Source organism: Vulpes vulpes, chromosome 7 (genome assembly GCF_048418805.1).
Source record: "Vulpes vulpes isolate BD-2025 chromosome 7, VulVul3, whole genome shotgun sequence".
In the NCBI taxonomy this organism is placed as follows: domain Eukaryota; kingdom Metazoa; phylum Chordata; class Mammalia; order Carnivora; family Canidae; genus Vulpes; species Vulpes vulpes.
This window is the reverse complement of record NC_132786.1, coordinates 2125688-2147838: the sequence shown is the minus strand read 5'-3', so window position 1 is coordinate 2147838 and position 22151 is coordinate 2125688. Positions and strand designations below refer to the sequence as shown.

The window sequence follows — 22151 nt, the reverse complement described above, 5'->3', positions numbered from 1 at the left end:
ACTGGTCTGGTCACAGGAAGATTTCAGGAGGCTCCCTGCTAGGTCAGGACAAGAAAGCGCACTCTTTTCCACTTAGATTCGAACCTGGTTATACAATGCCCCAACAATCACTGGAAGCCGATCTCATGCTCTCTCTCCGCAAGCCTGAGAGAAGAGTCTGCAAAAAAAAGTCAATGACAAAAAAGAAAAAACATCCACAGCCAAGAAATGGACTCTAATCACCTCACTGAGCGAGCCCTGAACCAGGCGAGCTTTGCCAAACCCAACTCTAGAACATTCAGTTACATAAGCTAAGAAACACTTTTTTTTTTTTTTTCTTAAACCGGTCTGGATAAGGTTTTCTTGCCACATGAAATATAAAGCCGTCTGAGATATATTCTTGGTATTGAGACTACACATACAATAATGCCTAATTAACAGAAAATGTGTTCTGGTGACCATTTCCTCACCATCACATCAAGGACATCACCAGAGAGACCAATTACAGCAGTGCTGCCCACCTGGTAAGGAGCTTCCTCCATCCTCTCAGGTTTCTACGGCTCCTGTGATGTGCCAGGAGACACATCTCCACCCCTCAGGGGACCAGGACACAAAGCCCAAAGACCCAGCATTCTGCTCTCTCAGGTCCAACTTGTGAGGGGCCTTTCCTTGGGTTGGTACCCCTGCCCCTCCTTACTCAGTGACCAATGACGAAGAATTAAAAATAAATTCCCTAGGCATTTTCAGTTCCCTTGATGCCTTCCTTTCTTTAAAGGTTCTTCATTCCTAAATGATGGCACAAGGCACGTGCTAGTGCCTATTTAGTCTTGCAGGGTTCTGTTTTCTACTTGTCTTAAGAAAACTAAATAATAAACTACAGGTACTACTCATCCTCCCTAACTAAATTAATTGCATTAACTCTGACTCTTTACTGACTACCAGACTCTATACGGTCAAATCCAAACCTAACAAAATTTAAGTAATACGATTGCAATATTCTTGATGTCCATCCATAACTAAAACGTCTTTTTTACTTCACAGTGAGCCATTAAATTGCCAACATTGAAAAACTGCCCGTCTGCAGCAGTGCTTATGTTTAAGATTCTCTGAGGGCAGCTGCTCGTCTCATTTAACAATTTATTTTTTTAGGTTGAGCTCTGTGCCCAACATGGGGCTAGAACTCATAACCCCGAGATCAAACCTCATACTCTACTGACTGAGCCAGCCAAGGACCCCAGTTCCTTTTTTTTTTTTTTTTTTAAGATTTATTTGAGAGAGAGAGAGAGAGAGAGCACACAAGCAGGAAGAAAGGGCAGAGGGAGAGAAAGTACCCTCAAGCAGACTCACTACTGAGCGCTGATCTCGAAGCCCAGGGCAGGACTTAACCCCAGGACCCTGAGATCACAACCAGAGCCAAAAATCAAGAGCCAGCCTCTTAACCAACTGAGCCACCCAGGTGCCCCTCACTTATTTCTTAAGTTAAAACCCACTGCTTTAATAAACTCAAAAATAAATTAACAGTAATTAATCTTTGTAGGTAAGGGAAAAACATATAAAGAGAATTTAGACATATAGATACTACCCTTGGTAAGAGGTAAAAATCAATTATCTGAGAAGCAGATCTTAGGCCTAAGGGGAAATAAAGGCAATGCACCTCGAAAGGAAGACCAAGAGTGAGGGGTCCCCGTGGCACAGCCGTACTGCTGCACTAAGGACTCCAGACAGACAAGATTTCACCTCCTGCCATCACCCCAGTGTTAGGTCTACACGGATTCTGAGGCCAGGCTACGTTCTAGCTCACCCAAGGCTGCAACAAGCTGAAGAGCAAAATAAATCACAATGGTATTGTATTACAACCGAATGAACAAGTATCCAGGAGTCCATGAAATAAATAAGTGATTAATAAGTAAACGGGAGAAGAGGGGCAGTCCTCCTTACAGGAATTCCAAATAATGACATGTGTATACCTCTCTAACCTGGGAGGCTGACCTCAGGTCCCTTCCCCTGAGCAGGGCCTGGACTCAGTAACTCACTTCCATGGCAGAGAGCCTGGCATGGGAAACAGTAACATCACCGCAGAGAAGCCCAGAAGGCACCACCTCACACCAAACAATGATGGATAAAAGATGAGGGACAAGCCACATTGCCGTCGTGTGCCGCTCAACGTGAGGGAAGAGGGACATTTCACCTCTGTGGCCTTCTTCACCCAAAACCTCAGAACCCACACCTCAGTCTTAGCACACAAACACATCAGACAAACCCACACCGAAGGACACTTCTACAAAATACCTGATAATAGTCCTCAAAACTATCATGAGGTCATGAAAACAAGAGGAGTTTAAGGAACCATCGAAGTCTGAAAGCCTGAGGAGATAACTAAGTGCTGCGTGGTGCCCAGGACACAAAACTGGTAAAATCCAAATAAAGTCTCTAGTTTAATTAACAGTAACATACTGGTGTCGGTTTCTACATTTTTAAAAATGTACCAAGGTTACAGAAATCTAAACTTATTCCAAAATAAAGTTTAAAAAGAAAAGAGAGACAAGTAAGTCATACAACCACCCAATGTAAAAACATTCACTTTTAAAATGCCCTCCACTTTTGGGGTGCCTGGTTGGCTCAGATGATACAGCATGTGACTCTCAATCTCAGGGTTTTAAGTTTGAGCCCCAAGCTGGGTGTAGAGATTACTTAAAAACAGAAATCTTCAAAAAAAAAAAAAAACTTTATCTTAAATAATTTTAGATACATAATTTTTAAAAATAAATGACACCCACTTTTAAAAATGATAAAACAGAACAGAAACACATAAAAAATGTCCAAATGTGATATAAAATGTTAAGGGAGGGGGACAAAAAAATGCACCAATGATTAGAACTCTGGAAAAACATCAAGTCAAGGGACACCTAGGTGGCTCAGTCGGTTAAGTAGCTCTTGGTTTCCACTCCTCAGGGTGGAAGATCCAGCCCCAAGTCAGGCTCCAGGCTCAAGCCCAGAATCTGCTTAAGACTCTCCCCTCCCCCCCCCTCCCCACCACAGCACGTGAGCTCACTCTCTCTAAAATAAATAAATCTTAAGAAAAAAAAATTAAAAAGAACAGGCAGTAATTAAAGCAGCTGGTACTTTTACAAACCTTAAAACAAAATTGAGGGGAAAATTCACACGTACAATTGTACTATTTTAAAACTCAGATTAACATTATACTTGAACAATTTAAAAGGAAAAAACCCTCCATAAATGTCTTAAGATGGTGTCTACTTAAAGAGATAACGCACATTTAGGCTGCACTAAGCAAAATACAGAATCTGAACCAACGAAAGTAATCGTGCCCTGATTACACATGCACTGATCAGCCGAGACAAAAGGATTCCATACAACTCAAGTCCATTTTAGCTGTGCTTAAGATGGTCAGAGAATCGTCTCTCTGCCCCAGCGGGGAACACAGCATTAAGCACCTGACACAGAAAAAGAGCATTTGAGTGTAGAGTTTGAATAGAGAGAAGTGTTGTATAATATACATTTACTCATTCAACACATACCAGGTATTATTTATAAAAACTGAAAGCTCAGCAGTAAATAAAAGAGACAAAATTCTGTAATCCCATAAAACTTACAATCTACTTGGATGGAAATGACCAAAAAAAAAAAGGAAAATGTTTTAGTGTGGCAGACAATGTTGAGCGCTATAAAAGAAACCAAACAGGTAAGTATGGTAAAGCAGGTATGATAAGCTCGCAAACAAAGGAACCTGGGCTGGACCACTTAGCACCCTCCCTGTGTTACAAAGCCAATGGGATACCGAGACCCCCACCAACCAGCAAACCCAGAAGTAAAACACACAGCACAATATTTCCCAGTAAAGATTCCAAAATAATTGGATTAAGTATATATCCAATATAGATCTCACCACTCCACAATGCTCTAGTGATCAACACAGCTTGACAGGATAATCAACTGGCATTAAAACTAGTATTCAAGGATCCCTAGGTGCCGCTGTTCAGGTTAACTATGAGGTCTGATTATTCTGGAAGTTAACAAGCCATTTTATAAAATCTGTTTATGGGATCCCTGGGTGGCGCAGCGGTTTGGCGCCTGCCTTTGGCCCAGGGCGCGATCCTGGAGACCCGGGATCGAATCCCACGTCGGGCTCCCGGTGCATGGAGCCTGCTTCTCCCTCTGCCTGTGTCTCTGCCTCTCTCTCTCTCTCTCTCTCTCTCTCTCTCTCTGTGACTATCATAAAATAAAAAATAAAATAAATTTATAAAATCTGTTTATGCAAATAGCCATTATCTGTGTTAGTATTTGTAAGCCAAACTAAAGAAACATTATAAAACTGGTCCCAAGGCTATGGCATTGTTATAAACTCTATTGTTGGTTATTCAGTTTTAACCAAACAGCATCATTAAACATGTGTTGCTGATATGACTAGTAGACTTCATTTGTAACTCTGCTTTGATTTTATCTATACATTCTCAAGGAACATATAAAGAAAATTAAGGTCAAGGCAACCCTCGGATCCCATTTAACACTCAAATTTGAAAAATGTATTAGGAAAAACTGGAGCATTTAAGTAATTCAGGAATAAGGTGATCTGAGCTCTGACTAGGTTGATGGCAATGTGAATGAAGAAAGATACCAAGAGACACTAAAATTAAAAATCCAAAAATAAACCTAAAAAAAATAATTAATTTTTTTTTTTTAAATTTTTTATTATTATTTATTTATGATAGTGAGAGAGAGAGAGAGAGGCAGAGACACAGGCAGAGGGAGAAGCAGGCTCCATGCACCGGGAGCCTGATGTGGGATTCGATCCCAGGTCTCCAGGATCGCGCCCTGGGCCAAAGGCAGGCGCCAAACCGCTGCGCCACCCAGGGATCCATAAATTAAAAATCCAGATGCCCATATACACTGGGGGTAGGGGGGCCCTTGGGGATCAAAAGAGGCCTTAAGTGAGCCACTACAACGACAAAGAAGTTGGAACTTAGAATGCAGATTATCAGATGTTAATTACTTACTGGGCCCTTCCTAGCACAAACAGAATGATGGGCAGTTCACAGGAAACACACCATCCTTCGCAAGTGTCTGGTCTCAGGACCCCTTTAGTTTACCTGGACTATAAGGATGGGTATGTAGTATCTTAGGAATACTAGCTGAGGAATTTTTAAAACATCAACTCATTTAAAGATAGTAACAGCAAACCTATTACATGTTAATAGAAATAACATTTTATCTTAAAAACTACTTTCCTTTTTAAAAAAACAATCACTGAGTGGTATGGTTTTACAGTTTTGCCAATTTTTAAACTATCTGTCTTAATAGAAGACAGCTGGATCTTATCTGCTTCTGCATTCAATCTGTTCCAGTATGTTGTTTTGGTTAAAGAATATGAAGAAAATCCATTTCCAAACAGGCATTTAGCTAGAAAATGGAAGAGTATTTGAACAGCCTTTGAGGTAATTGTGACTCTCATGCTTTGATATTAGACCAAAACTGTTCTGTGAAAATAGTGGCTGAGCTTGCAATTCAACCTAAGTGCTTTTCCTCAAGACAACACCATTCTTCAGTAAGCAGTGATAGTTTTGTAAGATTAGTTGCAATGTAGAATCTGAAATTATAAACTTTTTGAACTCTGCTACGTTAAAATTCATTGGTCTATTCACTTTGAATGGATCTCTAACCTGTGCATGGTTTTATATCATCATCACTCCTCATATCTGAAAATTACTGGCCCACTGGGTTATGCAGATTTCCCCAAAACTGACATATTTCCAAAAATCGTATTTGGTAAATCCACTGATCTCATCTGAAAAGTCTTTTAAGTATTTATTGGGAAACTGTCAAGTTCGCGGTGACAGATACAAGTTTTCCAAAAATCCTAATTTTTGCTTGAAAGCTCAAAATATTATCATCGGCGACAAATACACTTGATTTCCTTGAAGGCTCCTTTCACTGAAAAGTGCTTGCCAAATACCCGTCTGAATAATCTTAGTCTGTCTGTCAACCCCTCTTCCAAGCAAAACCGTTCTCCATGAAGAACACAGCCAGTGCAGTGCTGTTCCTAAGACCCATCCTGCTTTGGTATGCAGCAGAAGCAATTTACACACGGCCCCATCTCGGTGCACAGAACATTTCAAAAGTGTGCACCCGGGCTCACAAGTTAATAAAATTAACAATTTTTATTACTTCATCAAGGACATTCCCTAGAATTGCCTTTTGGTGTTTTGTTTTTTGGGTTGTAGAGCACAAGTGCTAAGGCATCAATGGTTTCAAAAACCTACCATGGCTTTTCCACCATTGGTGCATATGTCAACACATGGAAGGAAGAAAAAGAAGGAAGGAAAAGAAAGTGGCAAAGAACATTTCAGTACTGTGACGAGGATAACCTCACAGGCTCTCTGAGGTCCACAGACCATGCTCTCAGAACAGTGCTGCGCTGTAAGTGTATCCAGACACCATACAAATCAAATCGCAACAATTCCTGCCTTTTCATTTGCCTAGCAAAGCACCTAGAATGAGCAATATATTCAAATTATATACTTCTAAAAAACACATTTAGAAGAATGAAGGCCTAGAAATCACCATTCTTGCAACTAAAAACAAAATCCATATGAAGCATATTTAATGGGGGATACTTTTGCCCTGCCAAACTATAGAATCTAAATGGTAGTATGCCGTACATCTGCGCCAAATCAAGAGACTAGTGTCTAACAAAACGCATTTTAAACAAATTGCTTGTCTTCACCCATCTGTCCCACCCTTCACCATTGTAAGAAGGGATCAGTGGTCATGGTCACTCTCTTCTGATTCTAAAACCTAAAACCACCTCATCCTACCAAGTAATGCCCCATTCATACAGACCTGAACCTACCCCCATAAAAGAAAGATAAGATAAAAATATCGTTCAGGGACCTTTTCAATTCCTAGAATGCCTCCATTTGTATCTAGGAGAAAAATGACAAAAATATACAAAAGCTCACTAGTGCTGGACCCAAGTATTCCACCCAAACAACCTGCAAAACTCTAGAAGAAACTTCTGAAGTTTTGGTTTGAAGGACTTGGAAAGGCCAAGTCCTTTAAACCGAAATGAGCCAAAATGAGAGGTATTATCAACCAGAATTTATGAAGTATTCAGAAAATGCTAAATCCTGTAACACGACGGGCATCTCGGTGCCTAAACTTTAGCAGACCACTTGTACATACAGCTACAGATGAGCAAGCATCATGAACAGCGTTTGTGCTCAAGAGTCTTTAGGAAACAGATAAGCCAGTGACTAGTGATCAGGAGAAAATAAGGGGACAAATACAGATCTTATTTGTAGCCTGAAGTGAAGGAGTACTAAAAAAGGCACAGTACTGCTCAACAGCACAGGAAAATGATAGTGACATGGCAGTCTCTGCAGAATAGAAAACACGGACTTGATTGTCGCAGCAAAAGTGAGTAGATTCTGCACTAATGCAGAATTTCCACAAAATAAGATCACGCTCCTCCTTCCAGCAGAAGAGTAAACTAAACTGCAAGTTCAACATGGAATCTACAGACCAGCATTCCTGTGTTTATCTGAAATGCTATCAGTTTACAAAGATATGTCTTGGAAAAGAAATGGCCATCTAAATTTAAACCAATTGGAGGGGGCGCCTGGCTAGCCCTGTCCGTGGAACTCTGAGTTCAAGTCCCACACTCGGCGTACAGATTACAGATTACTTTTTTAAAAAGTTTCACAAGTGTAAACCAAGTGGAGAATTATATGATCTCATTCATTTGGGTCACTATAAAAAATAGTGAAAAGGAATAAAGGGGAAAGGAGAGAAAATGAGTGAATATATCAGTAAGGATGACAGAACATGAGAGACTCCTAACGCTGGGAAACAATGGGTTGGGGTAACTGGGTGACGAGCACTGAGGGGGGCACTTGACGGGATGAGCACTGGGTGATATGCTATATGTTGGCAAACTGAACTCCAATAAAAACAATTAAATAAATAAAAATGTCATAAATGTCAAGAATTTGCTTCAACAGGGGCGCCTGGGTGGTGCAGACGGTTAAGCCTCTGACTCTTGGTTTTTAGCTCAGGTTGTGAGATCCAGCACCACATGGGGCTCTGCACTGAGCACTACTGAAGATACTCTCTCCCTCTCTCTCAGCCCCTCCCACTCCCGCTTTCTCTAAAATAAATAAATCTTTAAAAAAATAAAACAAATTTGCTTCAACAGTAGACAGATTAAATTGACATTTAGAAATAAAAGTCTTCTTTGAAAATATACTAAATCCACTTTATTAGCTGAAATCTCTCCTTTCTTTGGGTGTGTACTCAGTTTAACTGAAATACTGCTGGAGGGAAATGAAAGACAAAGTTATGGCTCAGAAACTAAAACTATGATATATAACTCATGATTCAAAGACAACACAAAAAACATATTATTCATTTAAGATATATACTATTCACTACGAGCTGATACAAGCAAAAACGTAAGTCTGATGCCAGACGCTCTTCCCTCTAGAAAGTCGATTTTAAATCTTACACCTCTGATAAGTCAACATCTAACACAAATTTAATAACATCCATTGTGCAAAATTTTAAGAGAAACTCGAGTCAGGTAGATACAAAGGATCTTGTATTGCACTGTTCCAGCCAACAAGTGCAGGAACTAGCTGCCAGGAATCTGCAGCTCCCACAGCCCACTCCACCTGCCTCCGATGCCGTGGTTAGCCACTCGATTCCAGTGCTCAAGGGTATTTTTCAGATAGCACTGGCCCTGAAGTACGAACCAACAACTCTGTGCTCAAAAGTAAAGCAATGATGTATTCCTCATAGTAGACAAGAGATGGGCTGGTTTAGGGCCTAAAGAGAAGCATTTATGATCTGGAATCTTCCTAGAACTTTTCAATGCATAACCCTGCTGACATACATACTATTGTTGTCTGCACCCTGTCCTTAGGTCCTAGCCCCCAAATGAGATGCAGTTTCCTCTGTATTCTGAAGACAGAATTAGGAAAAAAAAAAAAAAAAGACTAAGCCCAAAGCATTTACAGCACCTCCCAGAATCTGCAGGCATCCTACAACCAAGTGACTGTTATCAGCTGGTTTCAGCATTTGAGTTTAGTGTACACCACAGCGGGGGAAAAATGTCTTCAAGTGCCATTTCTTTCATCTGTGGACACCAAGAGAACTCCTGAGTGAGACCCTTCAGAAACTTCTTGGGCTCATCTCCACCCTGAAGTTCACTTTCTTGCTGAAAATAGTTAACAGTTTAGGGACAAGATGAAAGTAAAAGAGGTAGGTATAAATTACAAGTGTTTTTTGTGAGTTTCCTATCCGTAAGGTCCATCAGGAACATAAAGACATTGAGCTGCTGGAAAACTTCAAACTTTACAGTATAATTGACAACCAATGATACTTTTCAGTATTTGTTTTACCAAAGATATTGTCTATTGAATTTATTAGTATAACATCACTTGTCACTAAAAGTTAAAGCCCTGGGAAAATCTTTTTCAGCCTCCAAATACCTATGGAAATGCTATAAAGAATTCACCAACCGCAGGGAGACCAGTTATATAATCCCTGCAGTTATCACTCTGCAATTTCCAGACTAATATGAAAGTTTTTAGGCAGGAAAAAACGACTTTATCCCAGCACTTCCATGCAGAAAAGGAGAACAAGAAGGCTAGGATGAGTGCCTAGCATTTGGGCCTCTTAGACTCTGCAGCTAGGAAAGACAGGGCTTTTGTTTGGTAGTCCGGCTTGAAACACTGATATTTTCACTAGTACAGAATGTCTCCTTATAGAGGGTAAGAAGGAGAAAATCTCACCCTTTATCTGAATAGTTCTAATGGGTGAAGACTGGGGCAGCCAATACTTTTAAGAAAATTTCTTTTCCAGAAAATGTATATATGTTAGGTCCAGATAGCTATTTGGTTACATGCTGTTAGCGGGTTAACAAGTGGCAACTGGTAAAGAAAACGATTTTATTTCTTTAAATTCAACACTAAATTCTATCAGAAAAATCGGAAAATAACTTTGAACTTGCCAATGCAGGTACTTGTAAAGAGAAACTATTTTCATTTACATCGCACACAGTACTCTAAATAGTACTTCACTTCTGATACTTCCAGTCACCAAAAGTGTGTGGCAACACCTACTGAGTGTCCTACAATTTAACTCAATTGTGACACTATCTACCTGGAGAGGGCATCTGATTTCCCGAGGTTCAGGGCTCAATCCCACAAGACTTGTTCCCCTCCGTTCTTCAGATGCCAATGCAAGTCCAGACTGTCACTTGAGTTCTGTACCAACCAGTTCCAGACTGTAGGCTCCCATGATCCCCTCTTGGGTTCAATTAATTTGCTAGAACAGCTCACAGAACTCAGGAATAACAGTTTCTTTACTAAATCACCAGTCTGTTAGAAAAGGATATAACTCGGAACAGCCAGATGGAAGAGACGCACAGGGTGAGGTGTGTGTGAAGGGTGCGGGCTTCCAGGCTCCCTCCACAGCGGGACCTCTCCCAGCTGCTTCACAAGGTCTCCCAACCCCGTCCTTTAGGATTTCTCTGGAGCCTTCATTACGTAAGCATGATTCATTAAACCTTTGGCTATGGGTGACAGAACTCCAGCTCCAGCCCCCCTCCCTCCCCAGGGGTGGGGGAAACGGCAGGTCTAAAAGTCCCAATCCATCTCTTTGTGTCTTCCTCAATTTCTTTCAGAAGTGTTCTATAGCTTTTAGGGTATAGATCCTTTACCTCTTTGGTTAGGTTTATTCCTAGGTATCTTATGCTTTGGGGTGCAATTGTAAATGGGATTGACTCCTTAATTTCTCTTTCTTCAGTCTCATTGTTAGTGTATAGAAATGCCACTGATTTCTGGGCATTGATTTTGTATCCTGCCACGATACCAAATTGCTGTATGAGTTCTAGCAATCTTGGGGTGGAGGCTTTTGGGTTTTCTTTGTAGAGTAAAAAGATAAATAAATAAATAAATAAATAAATAAATAAATAAATAAATAATAAATAAATAAAATAAAATAAAATAAAATAAAATAAAATAAAATAAAATAAAATAAAAGTCCCAATCCTTCTAACGCCTCGGGTAGCTACCCTGGCAACCAGGCCCATCTTTGGGGGCTTTCCGCAAGCCATCTCATTTGCACAAACCCAGGTACTGTTCAAAGGGCTTTGTTACAAACACCAAGACACCTTTATCACACTTATCACTTAGGAAATTCCTAGAGTTTTAGGGCCTCTGTGCCAGAAACAGGGTAAATATTATAATTCACAACATCCCAACCTGATTGTTTACAAAGCTAGTTTAGTCAGATACATAATAGCACCTAAAAAGCTTTTAGGTGCTACTATGCCTGTAATGAAGGGACAAAAAAAGAGAGAGAGAGAGAGAGAAATAATAGGCTTTTAATCAGCATTAGAGGTTTTATGAATTAATTGATCAAAAGAATTTCAGAGAAATGCATATAATGTAACAACTCAAATGCCAGCTAGGGGGATCACAATCACCTGTAGTGGTGAGGTGAACTCCAGTCCAATATTTCTCAAACTCTCCAGAGGAAGAGCTCTAAGTGGGTAACAGAAACCAACCACCTTGAGTCTCAGTATCTGAGCTAAAAAGGACTCTAGAGGCAGCAAAAGCCTCTTAAGGGACTTGGGTCCTACTGGTTGTGTGAACCTCAGCAAGTTACTTCATGAAGTTCCTATTTCTTTATCTGCAAAACAGACATCTCCTCTTTGAAAGCACATGGTAAATCCTCAATAGTTACAAATTGTTCAGTTACTTGTTCATCTTTACTTCTGCAATGAAGATGAAATTCACAAAAGCTACTTGCTACAAAATACTAGTTTAGTGGCAGAGTCTAGCTTAGAGCCTAAGCTCTTTGCAGAATATCCAGGAGCCAATGGGAAGGTGCCCTTTAAAAATATCTTTACAGCCTAACCAGCTCTGTATTTCAGACAAATATTATCCAAACGCAAAACTACCGACAGGCCAAAGTGGGACAGCAACTCATTTCCTTCCTAGCCTGCTGTTCAAGCAACATTTCTACCATATAAAAGTCTTTTGATTACTACTCTAGAAGAGCATTTTCCAACCTTTTCTGACCCATCAATACTTTGCACGGCAACATATCTCACCGTATCCATGGGGGGAGGGAGGGTGTTAAATCACTTTTGCAAATTTAGTTTGTACTATTAAATAATTTCAATGTGAAAACATTTCAGATCAAGATTTTATAAATAAGGATACTCACATGGCAGCTTTTTCCATTTAATATGATAGATCAGTATACTAATAAAAAAAAAAGTTCATCTCAATAGAATCTTTAAAATATTCAAAAGATATTTTTTCCATTTACCAAATAATATATGGTGCTTATTTTAAATAATTCATATGCATGATTTCCAACGAATTTTAAAAGTAAAATGTTTGGTTTAGAGACTCCATGTCTATTAAGCACAGGGCAGGTTTCTCAATAAACAGTCATCAGTTCTATGATTCGTAAGGCACAGGGTAGGCGCTTAGGCACCTACAAACAAAATACAGTGATATTTCACTATTAGGCCTTGGCACTGAAAACATAGAAATCTCCTTTAGTGACTAAAACTTGAACTATTTAAAGAAAATCTTCTAATTTTCTTAAGTTTGGGGGGCTTGCTTATAAAAAAACACTTCTCAGATGGTCTTTAGTACCAAAAACCAAGGCACCAAAAAACAGACAAAATAGACATGATGTTTTGTCTTTCTGACACGTTTTTAAAACTTAATAGACGTTTGGATATATGAATTTAGTGCACGTGAATGTGAGGGATAAAAATCATCCCGAGATAAATTTACAGAATTATTTTACACTCCTCACTTTTCTTCCAGTTTCTCAACCTTTTTGATCTTAATCAACAGTATATGAAGAGTATAAATTAAGACTTTACAACAGTATCTGATAATAGGAAGAAAAGTTCACTGGGTGATATATAGTATAGCCATGCAAAACTCACTTGGATAAAATCTCCAAGGCTCTGCTTTAGGGGCAGGGGTACTATTTAAATAATTATGAATTTAGTTGTAAAGAACTGATCGCCCAAGTTTTCATGGCTGTGGTCCTGAATCCACTCCTCAAAAATTTTATTTTTATCTACTAGGTACAAGACTTTTTCCACCGTCACCATGTAGGTGAGTAAAATAAAGCTTAAAATGAAGCAAGAGAGGGAAACGAAACACAAGAGATGTGTTGTGGTATTTCTCTCTTTGCAGAAGATAAACTGTATAGCTTAGCTGGTAGAGGGCAAGGGTGTTTTGAGCCAAACAAGCCAAACAGTATCTTGCTAAAATGGTAGGGAAGACATTCCAAAAAAGGACAGAGCACACTTTCTATGTACAACTTCCCGGACACTAGTAAGACCGATCAACTTCAACAGGGGAAAGGTGTAAGAAAATTATCAGAGATGAGACTAATTAGGAGAGTGCAGGCTATTCTGTAGACTGACTAGTTTCAGGAGTTTCTTACCTGAAATGACAGCCAGCGGAGACTGAGTTAGGCAACGGCATGATCTCCCACAGTGGTGTCTGACACCCAAAAGTGGCCCAGAGGCTTGCTTTCCCCCACCCCACCCCCCTTATTAAAGGAGGAGGTGTGCTCGCTTCGGCAGCACATACACTAAAATATTAAAGGAGGAGGAGTCATGTATGACTCCTATAATGAACAAAAACTGAAAATTATTGTGAGGGTAAACTGGGTGCTGAGCAAAAGAACTGAAACCGTGCAGAAATAAATAGGATGCAGAAATCAAGTATATAACCTCTTAAAAACCATCTGTTTGTATAACAAAAAATGTACTTAACTGTCAAAATAGGTAGACCAAGCTTGCAATCCCATCACTTTTACATACCAGATTATAAGATCAAGGTTACCTTTGACTTGCTTTTTAACATTCTCATTTATCCTCTAATAAATGAAAAGGTCTGAATTACCCAAACTGAAAATTTAAAGAATTACTAAATATTATTACTTTGAAAACAGCTTAATTTAAAAATTCCCAAAAAACAGGGGCGCCTGGGTGGCTTATTGGTTAAGTGTCTGCTTTTGGCTCAGGTCAGGATCTCAGGGTCCTGGGAACCTGAGCCCCACATCGGGGAGTCTGCTTCTCCCTCTCCCTCTGCCCCCACCCCTTCGTGCACACACTCTCTCTCAAATAAATAAAATCTTTTAAAAATAAAAATTCCCAAGCCACACAACTGTTTATATAAAAAGTTGGTTTTTTTCACTTCCATGCTTCTGCAAACACATAACACTTTGTTATACTCCGAACTAAGTAACTTGTGGATTAAGTATAAATTCATTTTCACACAATTTAACTGAATTTAAATAATTCCACCTCCCACATTAACCTGACTTAACTTGACCTATACATTGTCAATAATACACAAAATCAAAGCATGGAATAAAGGAGAAAACATTTGCAATACATATTACAGAGAACGTGCACCAAGAATATCAAAGACCTCTTACAACTCAATTAGACCAAAAAAAAAAAAAAATTTTTTTTTAAATGGGTAAAAGGCTTGATCAAAAAAATGTACACAAATAGCCAATGAAGCACTTGAAAAGATATTCAACATCACGGATCACCTGGGAAATATGATTTTAAACCACAATGAGATACTCAACACACAGTAGTCAGCCCAAACTTAAAAGACTGGCAACACCAAGTGTGAGCAGACACACTAACTCCTGCAGAGCCGCCAATGAAACCATAACCCTCCGTAAGATGGCAAACCCTGTGGGAAAACAGTTTGGCAGTTTCTTATAAAATTCAATCATCATTTACCCTATACCATATAACTCAGCAGTGCAACTCTAAGGTATTTAACCCACCCACGAGAAATTAAAAAAGAGATGTCCACAAGAGACTTACACAAATGGTCATAAGGGCTTTAGTATAGCCAAAAACTGGAAGCAGCCCATGTCTGTCCATCAGCAGGCAAATAAAAAAATAGCATATTAATACAATGGAATACTATTCAAAAATAAGAAGAAACTCCTGAAACAAAGCAACATGGATAAATCTCAAAAGCGCACTGGATGAAAGCCAGTCACAGAAGAGTATAGACTGTGTAATTCCTCTGATGGGACATTCTTGAACACGAACAATCTGAGCAGCAGGGAGGGAAAGATGTCTAGAGCATACAAAACAATGCAGGACAGCCAAGTTACACCTGGAAGGAGGTGGGGGTGACATGGACGTATATACATTTGGCAAAACTCTTCAGACCATACTCTTCAAATGTGTGCATCTTACTGTATATAAAGTTCTATTTCAATAAAGCCAATTTTTAAACTGAAGAACTGATACTTTTCTAGAAAGCAATTCGACAATGTCTACTAAAACTTGAAATGTGCATTATCTTGAAACAGCAGTGTCTCCTTATAGAAAGTTGTCCCACAAACATTCAAAGGTATGTATGTTCTATTCCTTTGAGGAGAGATCACAATGTCCATCACAGAGGGTGTGATGACACACATTCATAAACTGGAATACTATGTATTCTACTTAACAAAACAGCCTAATAGCACAGAGCCGGGAACAGCAAACTTTTTCTATGAAGGGCCACATCATAAGTAGCTTGGCAGGCTACATCCAGTCTCCTCAAGTATTCTTTTTTGGGGAGTTTTGTTGTTGTTTTACAACTCCAATAAACAGTAAAATCACTGGCAGTTCACAGGCCCTACCGAAACAAACAAAACAAAACCCAGGCTGAGAGTGAGAGACCATTGCTCCGAAAACAAAGTGAGCAAATCCAAACCCCAACTCTACAACTACCAGGCTGTTACCCACTCTATTTCTTATTACTGCACTATCAATATAAAATAAATGAAAGCAATGAGCACAGTGCCCAAGACATAGCAAGCACTAAAGAAGTATCAGCTATTTTTTCCATACAAAATTTCTCTGTATTGGGCAGCCCCCATGGCGCAGCGGTTTAACGCCACCTTGCAGCCTGGGGTGTGATCCTGGAGACCCGGGATCGAGTCCCACGTCGGGCTCCCTGCATGGAACCCGCTTCTCCCTCTGCCTGTGTCTCTGCCTCTCTCTCTCTCTTTCTCTCTCTATGAATAAATAAATAAAATCTTAAAAAAAAAAAAAAACAAAATTTATCTGTATTGACCTAAAACAAAACCGTGCCGGAACAAAATAACTTGATCCCACTTTTGTAAAATAGATGTTTAAATGCATACTCATGTAAACACATTGAAAAGTTTGGGGAAAATATACACCAACTGTTAAGGTTAGGGAATGGGATTGAACAGATCAAGAAAGCAAGCATTCACTTTGTAACTCTGAAATGTTTCAGTATTTTAAACTGAACACCTATTATACTGGTATCAATAGGCATTTCTGACATAAATAAAACACTGGTAGCACCATTTACTTTACTTACAGGTCCTAAGCACATATTTAAACTTGCTATAAACTTGAGAAGCGTTTAATTCCATTCATGAAAAAGTCTACTGATTCTGAAAAACAATACTGGCACACTAACTAAAACTCTTTCATTCAACATTTTTTCCAGGTGTAGGTTTAAGGGATTCATATGTATTAATTCATTCAAGCCTCTCAAGAACCTTCTGGAATGAATACTGTCATTATCATCATCAATATACAAACAGAGGACTTAGGCATCAAGGATAACTTGCCCAGGGCATAACCTGGCAGCTCAGAGCCGGAACCCAAGCAAAGTGACTCCAAAGACCACACTTAAAACTCACCTGTATCCTCCCTGGAGTACACACACCATTACAGCTCTGCCTGAGAAAGAAATCTGCAAAGATACCTTTTGGGTTGTCTAGGGCATTAGACCATCCCTCCCATAAAACTACAAATTAATCTCCTTTTAAATATAACCTTCTGACTGAGTCAAATAAACTCTTCTTGGGACCAACATGTCATTAATCATCCAGACTAGCAGATAACATGAAGCAGATAATTATGGAGTCAAACAATTTAAATCTGGATCCTGACTACAAATTCCCAGCTGGATAATCCTGGACTAATTCTTAAACCAAAGTTTCTATCATCTGTAAAGGTTTGCAGAGTGGTTCCCGTATCATTGTTTAAAGGGTCTTTTCTTCATTATAAAATACACCTAAAATTCAACACTATAACAATTTTAAGTGTGTATACATAATTCAATGGCATCAAGCACATTCAAAATGTTGCCCAGCCATCACCATCACCCATGCCCAGAATTCTTTCATCATCACAAACAGAACCTCTGTGTACCGGTAAACACCAATTCCCCAATTCCTCGCTCCTCAGCCCCTAGAAACATCTATTCTACGTTCTATCTCTGTGAGTTTGCCTATTCTCAGTATCTCCTATAAGTGGAATCATACAATTTTTGTCCTTTTGTGTCTGGCTTATTTCACTTATTAGCATGTTTTCAAGGTTCATCCACGTTGTAGCACATATAAGAAATTCATGCCTTTAATGGCTGAATAATACTCCACTGTATGTGTACACCACGCTTTGTTCATCCGTTCATCTGCTGATGGGATGCAGGGTGGTTTTAACAATAATTAAACATAAAGCATCGGATGTAAATAATACCACAATAAGAAATAAACCAAAAGAATGAATAAAGCATCTGGCAAATAGTAGGCGCTTTACTGTCTTTTTTTCCCTTTGTTTCTGTCAAATTTTTGTACCATGTAGTAGCAAGATATGGAACCATTTTAGAAACATATCAGCTATGCCTTCTGAGATGTTATTGCTAATCTACACTTATCATTTTAAAAGAATGAAGAACATCCCAATAAATGATGTGTAATTACGGTGACACTACTTCCTTCAGTTTTAGCTTCAAAACCTACCACGAATTATTCCAGTAAAGAACTCATCAATTTTAACTAGACAGCTTTCAGTTAAAAGATTTACTACTGTCTCCGACACTTTCTCCTTTTATTTTTGGACAAGGACCATCAATACTGACATCAAATCAAATTAAGCAGACACTATACGCAAGGTATCCAGACGACTCATCAAGCTTCTCTCTAGCTGCCTGAAATACCAAATATGAATAGCAAAAGAATACCTAAAGGATATAGAATTTTGAGTATCTTAGAGTATCACAACTAGGAGAAACCTTGAAACTTAACCACATTGATGATTATTTTTCTTTACAATTGCTGCGTCTCAAAGAGGGAGAAAAACACCTTCCAAAGTTCCATCACAATATAAACATTAACATAACCTGTAGTATGCTTTGCAAAGTTCCTTTGTCAAATTATTCCCCCATATTTCCTTCATTCAACAACTATTAAACCCTCTATTCTCTAGCAACTACTAGGTATACAAAAAAAAAAAAAAAAAAAGAAAAACAAGACAGAGCCTCTGCCTCAAAGCACTTAGAGCGCAGTGAAGGTGCCAGATGCATAAACAAGTGATCACAATACAATTTGATACATGCTATAATAAAAGTATGAACAAAGCCCTGTGGAACACAAGGGTGCCTGGGAATTCGGGGAAGGCCTCTAGAAGGCAAAGGTATCATCTGATTGTGAACCTCTCTCTGAATTTAATGAGCTGTTCATCTCCACTCATGCCCTCCCCCAAAGATTTCACCTGTATATGCAATCTTTCATAATGCACAGAAAATGTTTTCATCATTTGTAGGGACATAAAGACTCCAAGGCAAATCCGTATATCATTTCTAATTGACCTTAGAATACATTAGACCGCTGGAAGAACTTCATTTGTCAGTTTTTAAGAAGCAGATCAACTTTCTTAATCACTATTTAGGCCAATACAGAAATTCACACTCCTTGAGCATGCCAGCTCAAGGGATGGCAGATACTCTAGAAAAACCTCACTAGGACTTGGAGAAATCTGCTTAAAATTTTTAAATGGTCAAAGCTGGTATAAAAGTCTCAGAACTGGGGATCCCTGGGTGGCTCAGCGGTTTAGCGCCTGCCTTTGGCCCAGAGTGCGGTCCTGGAGTCCCCAGATCCAGTCTGACATCAGGCTCCCAGCATGGAGCCTGCTTCTCCCTCCCCCTGTGTCTCTGCCTCTGTCTCTTTCTCTCTTTAAGTCTATCATAAATAAATCTTTAAAAAAATAAGTCTCAGAACTTTTGTTTTGCCCTAAATCAACAAGTGTTTTTTTTTAATCACTGCTACTTAAAAGTGACTTGTATATACTCACAATTCAACCAGAAAAAAAAAGAAAAAAAAATTAAGCCAAAGCCCCAAAAAGGCTTTTTAAAAAAATTTTGTGGCACGTGTAAGGACAGTAATTATCAATTACAGAATACACAAAGGAAAAACTAGAATTTATCCTAAAGGATCCAAATTTCTGCCAAGATCTGCATAACTCATCTCCTAACAGTGGGCAAGAAGTATCGGGACTTTTTAGTAGATAATTATCAGCAACTAAATGTAAACCTCATTTAAGCATCTCAACCCTGAGGCAGCACCTGGGACGTCCGTTCAACGGTGTCCAACAGTCTCTGCAAAATATTCGTAATAAAGACTTTCACACTGCGTTTCTTTTGTCTCCGTTTTTATGCAACCATAAGACGGTAGGTGCACATTAGCTCTTTATCAGAACGCAAATCAAGAAGGGTGCCTGTGGGTCTCTAAATTCCTTTTCTTTGAATGTGTTCGGTTTCCACAAAATTCAGAAACGAAGATGCAATTTTCCTAAGTTTCCGAGAGTTTAGACATCACGTACCCTGACCGGTCTACAAAAACACATGCAGGAATCCTTACATATAGGGCTAGAATCCCAGGTAGCCCCAACTTAGACCCTACGAAGAGGACATGGAGATGCACCTCAAGCATTTCCGTCTTCCTGCGTGTAAAATCATCAATAAAGGGGTCAGGCTCTGAGCACCTGCCCACTTCACTCCTAAATATGAAAAGGACTTGCTACTGCTCGCGAGAAGAAGAGTGACGAAGAGCAAGCTCCAAAGCCCCAGGAGTACGGGGCATAATCCAACCGTGCGAGCATCAGATTTTTTTTTTTTTTTTTTGAGATTTCTTCTTCTTCTTCCCCAAAGGTTGCTTTAGGTAATTCTCAAACCCCAGAGATGCAACCGCGGAGCTCGGGGCCGAGAGCAGACCGCGGGGAGCCCTCCTGGATCCCGGGGCGCTGCCTTCCCACGCGGATCCTTCCAGCTCTGCGGGTCCCGTGCTGCAGACAAAGGGGGTTCAGCTCGGCCGCGGGCAGCACCGCTCGGCTTCGCAGGCGCCGCGCATCCGCGTCCGGGCTTCCCGGCCTCCCGAGCCTATTGTTCGGGGGCGGCAGGGCCCGTCGGGGGAAGCGGCTCGTGGGCGCGGGGCCGCGCGTCGGCCGGGCCTGCCGCTCCCCGCTCGCAGGGCGCTCGCCGCCGTCCACGCGGGGCCCGCGGCTCCTCGGCACCTGCCGCCGCCTCCTCCTCCGCGCCCACAGGTCGGCCGGGGCGGCCGCAGTCGCTTCTTTCGGAGACGCCGCTTCTTTGCAAAGCGGGGACTCCCCGAGGCGCGCCGAGTTCACCCAAGTTTTCCGAAAAGAGCCCGCTCCTGGCTCGTCCGCTCCCGAAAGGGGCCGCGGCACGGACTTGGCGGGGACGAGGGGGGGGGGGAGGGGGGACCCCGCGGCGGGCCCTGCCCGCAAACTTAGGAGAAGGGCGGCCCGGCACCGCCTCGTCCGCGCGGCCGCCCCGAGCCCCGGCTCCGGCTCCGGCTCCGGCTCCGCTCGCCGGGCCCGCGCGCGGGGAGGGGGAGGGGGAGGGGGAGGGGAGGGGGCGGGGGCCGGGGGGCGAGGGCCGAGGGGCGAGCGCCCGCCGCCCGCCCCCGCGCCGCCCCGCCCGCTGTCAGGCCCGCGGGGCTGCCCCGAGACCCGCCGCCCTTTGTCTGCGTGCGCCCCGGCGGCGCCGTCCCGGTCCCACCAACTTGTGTGCGCCCCGCGCCCGTCCCGCCCGGGAGCCCCGCCGCCGCGCTCCACACAAAGGAGCCCGCGCGCCCGGCGGCCGGCGGGGAGCGCCCCCAGCCCAGCCCGGCGCCCGCGGGGGACCCCCGCACGCCCCCGCCCCGCCCCCGCCCGCGCCCCCGCCCCCGCCTCGGGCGCCCGCGGCCCCCCGCCCCCGCCCCGCGGCAGCCCCGCGCCCCCGCCCCGCCCCCGCGCCGGCGCCCGCGACACCCCGCTCCGGCGACCCCCGCACGGGCAGCGCGGCGTTGGGGATGTCCCGGCGCCGCCGCCGCCCCCCGCCGGGCTCCAGGGCCCCGCCGGCCGGCCCGACAGCGGCGCGTTACCTGCGCCCCGCGCCCAGCCCGCGCCGCTCCCGCTCCCGCCGCTCCCGCTCCCGCCGCCGCCGCCGCCGCCGCCGCCGGGGCCCCACCGCCTTCTGCGTCCCAGCGGGTGTCGGGCGCTCCCGGACCGAGCGCCAAACCCGGCAGCCCAATCGCCGGCGCTTTTATTTGGCCCCCCCTGTCCAACTAAGCGCCGCCCCGATTGGCGGGCCGCGGCGGGCTCCCGTCCAATCACAGGGCCCGCCGGGCTCGGAGGCGCCGCGCCAGCCCCACGCAGAGGCGCCCGCGGGACTCGGCCGGGCGGGCGGCGCGTGCGCGCGGGCGCGGGCGCGGGCGCGGGCGGGCGCCGAGGGACGCGGCCGCCGAGTGGAAGCGCTTCGCCGTTTCTTTGTTCTTTGGCGGAACGCACGGCGCCTCTCGGGAAGGCGGGAAGGCGGGCGGGCGGGGACGCGGGGGCCTGCGCAGCGCCGGGCCCGGGCGGGGAGGGCGGGGTGGCGGGAACCGGCCGGAGGGCGGGACGGCGCGCTCGCGGCGCTTGGCGGGAACCGCCGCCTCGGAGTTCCCGGGCCCGAGAGGCGGGGCGGGGCCGAAAGCCAAGTTTGAACCAGTTCAAAACTCGGGGGTGGTAACGGTCGCAACTGCCGCGCTCTTTTCCCCGCGCGCCGGGCCGGGCCGGGCGGGGGGGGCGGGGAGCGCGGGGGGCGGGGGGGGCGGGGAGCGCGGGGGGCGGCGCACCGGGTTAGAGACCTGGGCGGCCGCGGCGCCCCGCACCTGGGCCCGGGGCGGACGCCGAGCTGGGACCCTGGCAGCGCACGTGTCAGCGCGCGGGGGACATAAAGGAGAATATCCTTGCCCGAGGGCGCCGTGGGCCCGCCTCCTGCTAATGC

At 43.2% G+C, this 22151-nt stretch overlaps 1 protein-coding gene across 4 annotated transcripts in view; it reads right to left on the bottom strand.

Annotated features, from left to right (window-relative positions):
* The window catches only part of EZH2 (enhancer of zeste 2 polycomb repressive complex 2 subunit), a 64633-nt gene extending 43239 nt beyond the window's left edge, over nt 1-21394 (bottom strand). For 2 of the 4 annotated variants that reach the window (XM_072762792.1, XM_072762793.1), the window contains exon 1: nt 21268-21324. The gene's annotated coding sequence lies outside the window, so the exon portion shown is untranslated. Of the gene's footprint in view, nt 1-21267; nt 21331-21353 lie in introns of those variants that run through there. The other 2 variants (XM_072762794.1, XM_072762790.1) reach the window with 2 other exon arrangements.
* Nucleotides 21395-22151: the final 757 nt, after the last annotated feature.